This window comes from Siphateles boraxobius, unplaced genomic scaffold (genome assembly GCF_051911475.1).
Source record: "Siphateles boraxobius isolate OS27281-9 unplaced genomic scaffold, OSU_SipBor_1 66, whole genome shotgun sequence".
Lineage (NCBI taxonomy): Eukaryota > Metazoa > Chordata > Actinopteri > Cypriniformes > Leuciscidae > Siphateles > Siphateles boraxobius.
Window position 1 is genome coordinate 3,858,580 of NW_027509193.1, and position 8,921 is coordinate 3,867,500.

Here is an 8,921-nt window from a genome sequence, read left to right on the forward strand (position 1 = left end):
AGGTTTAATTGGAATCTTTATTTCAAACGACCCGACTGACCGCGACCCGAGTTTCATTAAACATATTTTTTGATGCCTCGTAACCGTGGGTGACCGCAGGCACCCGCTCATTTTGGATCAACCCGCGCATCACTGGTGGCTATACCTCAAGCGGTTAAAACTATGAGACAAAAACACTCGCAAACCTGACCCAAATGTTTTATGTCGCAATTGTTACTATCTATTTGCATTAGTTTATATCCAGCTGGTCACTTTTATGCATTCATTAGCCGACAAAGTTTAATTAAAGCTAGTGACGTGATTGCTTTCTCAACATTGATATGTTCATGTAGGCAACAGAAACATAAGCAAATGAGAAACGCATTCGCATTCTTTTTTTATCACTACAAAACAAATTGTTATTTTGATTGGATAATCATCAAGTGTTCTAAAAAAAGAAGCAAATAAAATGAGACTATGTAATATAGGTCTACATTTATGTAATTTTAATGCTCTGGCCTTTGCAGATATTTAAATATGGCCATCTTTAAGCATGACTCATATGAAATTGTAACACTGTACAATAAGATTACAATTTTAGGATTAAAGTTTAATAAATGTTGTAGAAGTATTTTTCATCGATAGTTTTTTCATTTCAATATTTACTAATACATTTTAAATTGAGTTTTAATTTTATCTGTTATTACCTGTTAATGTACTATGAACTAACATGAATGATCAAGGTACAATTGTATTGCTCAAATAAAATAATTACATGCAGTAAAAACATATATTGCATAATGCATATAGTTCATAAAAGCTCGCTAATACATCCTTGTTAACAAATAGGACTTGCAAAGTGATACCTATGAAATTGACATAGGCTATGTTTCTAGGTTATAGCTAAAGAAACACACTTGACCTGTACTATTTTGATGTTTAAATTATTTTCTGTAGAGTTTGTTCTGTAGAACTTCTCATTTTAATATATTCATATTTATATATTTATTTCATTTAGCATATTTCAGTTCAGCACTGTTTTACTTGGAGTGTTATGTTTGTTTTTAATCACAGTATCCATTTAAAAATATCGGCTGAATAATCGATTATCGGCAAGTAAGGTCAAACCTATCGGTAAAATCCATCAAATCGGTCAACCTCTATTCCAGGCATCACTGTGAGTGCGTTTTCAAATCCTGTTTCACTTTATTAGGCCGGTCTGGAAGGCGAACTGTCTAACGTGTACGTTCACACCACCGCCGACTTGAGCTTCCAAAGCTACCGGAAGTCATTCATTTTCAATGGAAGCTGGCTTCTCTCAGCTGCAAGGAGCGTCAAATCCATCGGTGTCGCGTTTTGGGCGTTTTGAGCGTCAATCAGAAAATTGAAAGTAGCTCAACTATATGGTAATGAGCTATGACGCGGTTCAGCAACCAATCGGAATATAGGCGTCCTTCGCGCTGGCTGATTCCAGAGAAACATACCATGTAAACTTTCGTTCCTACCAAAACATTAGTTCAGAGAAAATGGAGGAGAAGCTAATCATCACCGTTGCTGGGTTTCCTATCATTCATGATATGACGTTGTTTGCATATAGGTCATGAACCCAAAATCTCCGAGTCCGACGTCTTCTCCGCAAATACAATACAGCAGCACCAAACACAACAACTTCGCCATTATCCATAATAATCCAGTGATACACGTTTGAGAATGAGCGCAACTGTTATTTGAAATATTTACGAATGCTCGTTTCAAGCGGGAATGCAATTCATTTAGCCACGGTAACACCGATTTGACCAATTGCACTAATGCAAATAATAATAATAGCTAATTATTCTTTTTTCCCCCCGATCAAATGTGACCAAAACAGTTATAAAAATGCTGTCATTATAAAATGTTTCTTCAATGTATTGCTTGTTTTTTCTGTTTATTACATTTAATGTTGTGACACTTCTCTTCTCCCTGCTACGTCAGAGCGGCCAAAGCGTCAACAAGCTTCCCGGTACTTTTTGACAAGCGTCCTTGGCAGGGCGGTCAGAGCTTCTTTGTCACTCAAGTCGGCCGCGGTGCGAACGCACAGTAACGCTAACAAATCAGAACTCAGGAACCGCTGCAATAACCAAACAGAAAAAAAGATAAATATATTTTTTTTCAGGCTGATCATCGTGTTCATGATCGATCGTCGCTGTCACGTTCGAGTACTCGTGCCCATCCCTAATAAATATACAAATCTGGTGAAATAATCCTAAAATCCTACTGTAAAATTTTGTTTGTTTGGTTCAGGAGCAGTTCCTAGTTCCAGATCACACAATCAAAGACATCAGCGGTGCTTCCTTCGCTGGCTTCTACTACATCTGTTTCCAGAAGTCGACAGCCACCATAGAGGGTTACTACTACCACAGAAGCTCTGAATGGTATATAAATATACAGCATAAAGATGAGAGAGAGAGAGAGAGAGTGTGAGTGAGAGAGTGTGTGTGTATATATATATATATTTTAGGGCTGCATGATTAATCACAAATAACAAATTAAAACCGATTTGGTTTAATTATGAAATTGCAAAGGTTGCGATTATTTATTATGTGCAGCTTGTCAGTGACGTACGGCTCTGTACGGCCAGTAGTAAACGCTGCTCCATCTGAAAGGACTGAGAATTTGAGTCGCTTATAACGTACATTTGAAAAAGCAATGTCAAACACCTTTCCAAACATGAGAAGCATTTATGAACCTCTTGTCCAACAAAAAACAACATTTAAAAAATCAAAGCATTTCATATGTATCATCACACACATACATATATATATATATACACACTGTGTGTTAAATCAATGTATATAAAGATTAAACGTAAATATTCGGAATATATCGCCTATAATAAATATGAGGCCTATAATCGCCTATATATATATTCACAAGAACCCAATTTTTATTTGTCATTTTCTTATGATCAGGTATCAGTCTCTGAACCTCACACACGTCCCTGAACACAGCGCACCCATCTATGAGTTCCGGTGACACTGAAGTCCTCGCGTCACGGCAAGAGGGTGAATCTTCAGCGGACAGGGGAAATGGACATGAGTGAATGAGAGGAACTGTCTAATGAATACGCCAAGGACTCGGCTGTCCTCTCCCCTCAATGAAAGAATAAAACGGAGGTACAGATGATGAAGAACTCTTTCAGGAGACCGTACGCAGGCCGATCAAGCGAGAGGGATTCGGGGATTCGCAACAGTGTTAGCGTTTTTGTTTTTCTTTTATGTTTTTGAGTTTTTAATGCTTCTGTCCTCCGATCATCTTAGAAAACCATTTTTATCCGTAAGGTTTGGGGATTAAGAGCACAGTTTTTCAGGATGGAAGAGCCAATTGTGATATTTTTATTTTTTTCTGGTTTGTTTTTGCCTTATTTCATAAAACAGCATGGTCAATCTAGAAATTTTGAAATTTGTTTTAATTTATTTTTAATCATTCTGTATGAAATGACTGTGATCAGGACAGTGTATACAGACACCGGGGACGTCTTTTACAGACGTGTCAAAGATTCTGTGCGATATGATGGGTACAGAGAGTTGCTATTGTCTGTGGCTTGCTTGGCCCTCAGACGTTTTTTATTAACGTAAGGTGTATCATCAAAAGTCACATATATAGCAGCTGGGTCTTTCGCTTCTACGTGTGATATATTTTTTATTATGAATTGAAATGGAGTTGGGTGTTTTGGAAAGAGGCATATATTATCCCATGGTGGTAAAGCTATTTGTAGAGCTGCTTTGGATGAAACATTTATGTCTGATTTTGAAGAACAAAAATCTCTTGGTAGTTTTACGCTCCTTGTTTTGCTATGCAACCTGAAAAATCTCAGCTTGTAAGAATCTCAAGTATATATGGAGGCTTGTTTTTGCCACAGAATAGAAAAATGAAATGGGTAATTGTTTAGGTAATTAATTTTTAATCACACAATTCCGACTTATTTCTCGCAGTTCTGAGTATATGTCTTGAAATTTTTATTTAACACCTTGTAGTTCTGACTTTGTTTTCTCAGAATTGCAAAATAGTCATTGTTCTGAAAAATTTTTTTATTTCTGATTATAGCTCGCAATTCTGACTTGTTCCTTGCAATTCTAAGTTTACATCTCATGATTGACCTTTTTCTCACTTTTTTGTGTTTATATCTCACAATTCTGACTTGTTAACTTTGAATTCTGTGGGAAAAAGTCAGAATTGCAAGATGTAAACACAGAATTCTGGTATTTTGCTAAAAAAAGTCAGAATTGCACGGTTTAAACTTAGAATTCCAGTTTTTGTTTTTTAAGTCAGAAATGCAAGTTTTAAACTCAGAATTCTGGTTTTATAAAACTCAATTAGACTTTGTTTTATTTTATTTTTTACTACGAAATGTAAATTCAGAATTCAAAAAATAAATCAATTGCGAGATGTGAACTCACATTTCCAATTTTAAAAAAGGTAAAAATTCCAAGGTGGAAAACTCGTATTCCGATTTTAAAAAAGTACAAGTTGCAATAGTAAACTCAGAGATGTAGGATGTAAACTCAGAATTGTCATATATAATTATTATTATAGTATTATAATATAATATTATATTATTTATATATATATTATATTATTATTATATCATATTATTTCTCGCAGTTCTGAGTATATGTCTTGAAATTTTTATTTAACACCTTGTAGTTCTGATTTTGTTTTCTCAGAATTGCAAAATAGTTATTGTTCTGAAAAAAAATTTTATTCTGATTATATCTCACAATTCTCACTTGTTAACTGAATTCTGTGGAAAAAAAGTCAGAATAGCAAGATGTAAACAGAGAATTCTGGTATTTTGCTGAAAAAAAGAAGTCAGAATTCCACGATTTAAACTTAGAATTCCAGTTTGTTTTATAAGTCAGAAATGCAAGTTTTAAACTCAGATTTCTGGTTTTAAAAAAGTCAGAATTGAGAGATGTAAACTCTCAATTAGACTTTTTAAATTTTAAATTTTTTAACTCAGAAATGTAAATCCAGAATTCCAGTTTTAAAAAAAATCTAAATTGCGAGATGTAAACTCACAATTCCAATAAAAAAAAAAAAAACTAGAAATTCCCTAAAAAACTTAGAATTTCGATTTAAAAAAACAAAAACTCTGAATTGCAAGATGTAAACTCATGATTCCGAATTTAAAAAAATACAAGTTGCAATAGTAAACTCAGAATCCTGGTTTAAAAAAAAAAGTCGGATGTAAACTCGAATGTAAACTGGAATTGAAAAATCAAGTCAGAATTGTGTGATTTTAAAAAGCCGCAATATCCTTTTTACATTTTTTATTTAATGGCAGAAACAGCTTTCCATGCAAGTATCTTATCACTTTGTTCACTTTAATATTCACAGCTCAGCGAGTGTTGATTGATATTCGCACCGGTGTCAGGTGGCGTGTCAGAACGCAGGGCGTTGTTTTCATGATATCATGATGGATGGATAAGCAAGTGTTTATATATGAGGGCTCAGGAAGATTTTTAAAAGTAAACAGTCCAGATGATGGACAACACTGTTCTTTTAAACTACCCATCAGCCTCGAGTCGTTTTTGATGGCCGTTGTCTACATCCTTTACAGTCTAGCAACGCACAAAATATAACGGCTGAGGCTTTAAGGAACCTCTCGTGAGGTGTTGGAAGCCTGGGAGAAACATTTATGATATATCCATTTAAGCTTTAGTCCAACCCTTTGCCTTAAAAGTCAGAGATTTGTCTATGAAACCACTTTTATAAGCATTAGTTTAAGCTCTGTACAGACAGAAAGACATATACGAATGCAAGTGTTCAGGTTATGAAAGTGTTTGAGGCGTTTGAAATGAAAGATTGCTGTACCTCATCCGCCAAAACCTCCTTTTTAATTGTAGACTAGTGAGAATTTAACAACAGGTTCAAACATTTCAACCTAGCTATGTTGAGACGTCTAAATGACATTCTGTACATACAAAGCAAGACTATACAGAAGGATTGGTTTCCTTCCTTATTTTGGCTCATCACATGCCCAAATCCAACTATAAATGCAAAATACCTAAAACACACCCAATAATTGGCATGTTCTGCAAACAAGTGTAAATTTGACGACTACTTTTTTTTTGGTCCTTTCTGATTTATTTTGTAAACATGGTTTCAGAAAGATGTTTATGAATTTGTGGGATGTTTTGATTGTTGCACCTAATAATCTGCAGCCTGAAGGTCAAGATTTATTTAAATAAATGCTAAGAAACCGAAAGGCCGCTGCACATGCTGTTACAGTACAGATGTACATAATAGTGCTGTGGTGTACACGAAAGATTTAATTCTCTACAGTTATGAGTGATCTTTTTATTGCCACAAAAGGATAAGAAAATAAAGACTATTGAACACAGATGTGAGTTGGTCTTTATGGGAGCACTGGATACAAAAATCAATCTCTTAAAAATGAAGGTCCTGAAAGTGTTTTTATTTGGTTGTTTTTGCGGTGATGCTATAGAAGAACCCTTGTTTGTTCCCAAGGAACCTTTCAGTGAACAGAACTCGTTGTGAATAACATTTTTTACACTATAAAGAACCTTTAGTGGAGCCATGGATGCTGAAGATTCTTCATCAATGACAATAAAGAACCTTTTCTATCCATACATTCTGAAAGGTTTGATACAAACTGCACAACATGAAATGAAGAATGATTTTGTAACGTTCTAATACACAAAGATACGAGGGCTACATTTTGGAAATGTAAGCAGCTCTTTCAACCACTAGATGACGTAGTATCATCTCTTTAGTGCATGAGCTGTGATACTGCACTATACTGTATATTCTGAGAACCAACTACACTTCATGCAGCAGTACACTTTAAAACAGCTGTGCGCCACATTATTAATTATGCCTAGTTGATTTCATCAAATGGTGCCCAGTTATGACAAAATTATTTTTTGTTTATAAACATATTACCTTGAGTTCAGTCAAATGAGTCAAACAATATCCGGAATTTCCCACATCATTGTTCCAGTCTTCAGTGTTACATGATCTTTCAGAAATCATGATTTGATGCTCAAGAAACATTTATTAATATTATCAAGTTGTGCTGCTTAACATTTTTGTGGAAAGAGTAGAAAGATAAAAAAACAATTTACTTTAAATAAAAATCTTTTGTAACACTATACTGTCAGTTTTAATCAATTGAATGCATCTTTGCAGAAAACTCTTAAAAAGAGAAATCTTGTTGTTTTTTGGGGGGAGGGGGGTTTCAGACTATAAATGTAGCAGGAATCAAGGAAGAGGAATTAATATGAGTGTGGTTTTTCCGCATTGTTAAGTTGGGGATGTAACTTTGGAGTTTTGTCCCAATAGTTTATTACCTATAATTTGCACTAGCATTTTTATCACTAAATTATGTCATGTGGCTAAAGACAATCCTACAGTAAAATGACAAAAACATATTTCCCAACGCATTGCATGTTTCGCAATGTTCTTGACGTCAAAAAGCAAAATGAAACTGACAAGTATTTGTATTATTCTTTGGAGACAAGAGCGATTCATATGATTCACAACAGGAAGAGGCCAGTAAATATATATCTTCCTTAACGGAAGACATGAAGTTACAATAGGTTACATAGTAATGTTAAACGCTTGCACTTTTGTGCATCATGCTTGAGTGATGTGATGTGATTGTAATGAAAACCTGTTGTCCATTGTAGAAGAGATCTGCAGCTGGTTAATGGACTTCAGATGTCTGAATGCAACACTCCACAAAAGTGGCTCGCCTCGAAAGTGGAGAAAACATGAAGCTTGGACTGAAAATTCACACAGAATTTGTTAAGAGAATCTCAAACACTCACTGTAAAAATTTTTTGTAATTTTAACGGTAAAAGATGCATTGGCGAAAAACTGTTAATTGGTTAACAGAAAGTTTCCTTACTATATACTGTAAATAACTGTGATATATGTAATGGTACATTTAATGTAATTTTACTGTTAAATACCGTTAAATTTACAGTTTTTGGAAGTGTAATTGAACAAATCAGAGTATAATTTACAGTGCAAAAACGTAAATTGACATTCCCACAATTCCCTGCGTGACACTTCACATTTGATGTATTTTTTTTTTATAACTATATTTCATCATAATTTTCTTCGTTTTTCCCTTATCAGTTGTGTACATTAGGGTATTCTACATCTAATGTTGTTAAATTATTGTTTATTGCATTTTTTACATTTCAACATGTTACCATGATGGTGTTTAAGATTGATGGTGTTTAAGGTATTTCAGAAAATGAAATATGGTTTATTGCTGTAAATTTTAAGCCAAGTCTGTACAACCTAAAATGTTGCCGTATTTTTTATGGTAAATTTGTAGTAACCACAGCTGCCAGGTTTTTCCTGTAAATTTAACAAAATGTTATTTATTTTTTGTAGTGCTCAACTGGTCTGATCCTGCTCTGGTTGATGTCCATATCTCTGGGACACTCTTAACAGCGGTGTTAGTATAACCACATTCACCTGCTTCACACCGCCTTTAAAATGCAATGTTAAAGGAAAGGAAAAGGAAAATGAAAAATGTCAGCAATGCTTGCCTAAAAGTCACCAGGGTTTTCTGGGTGGTTGCCAGGACATTGCGGGGAAGTTGAGAAATACACTCCTATAATCACTGAAGTTGGCAGACTAATGAGAATTTGCATGTATTCCCGCCAGGGAACTGGTGTGATCCCCGCACCCCCTTTATAAAGCATTATCATTGACTAAAACTAAGATGTTTTTAATTTTTTGAAATAAAATAAACATTAACTGAAATAAAATTAAATATTTAGAAAAAAAAATTCAGCTATTTGCCAAGGCAACAGTTCATCTTTTATTAAGTTGAAGTAGCTTACTAAAATAAAAATATAGAACTATATAGAAATATTAAAATGATATATATTCTAATTCAAAATATTAACAAAAAGTAT

General features: G+C 34.2%; 1 long non-coding RNA gene across 1 annotated transcript; it reads left to right on the top strand.

Moving 5' to 3' along the window:
- The first annotated feature begins 2,260 nt into the window (after positions 1 to 2,260).
- On the top strand, positions 2,261 to 4,395 carry LOC143721383 (uncharacterized). The gene is made up of 2 exons (XR_013196728.1): positions 2,261 to 2,393; positions 2,931 to 4,395. It is a non-coding gene; the product is annotated as an uncharacterized LOC143721383 (long non-coding RNA).
- The last annotated feature ends 4,526 nt before the right edge of the window (positions 4,396 to 8,921 follow it).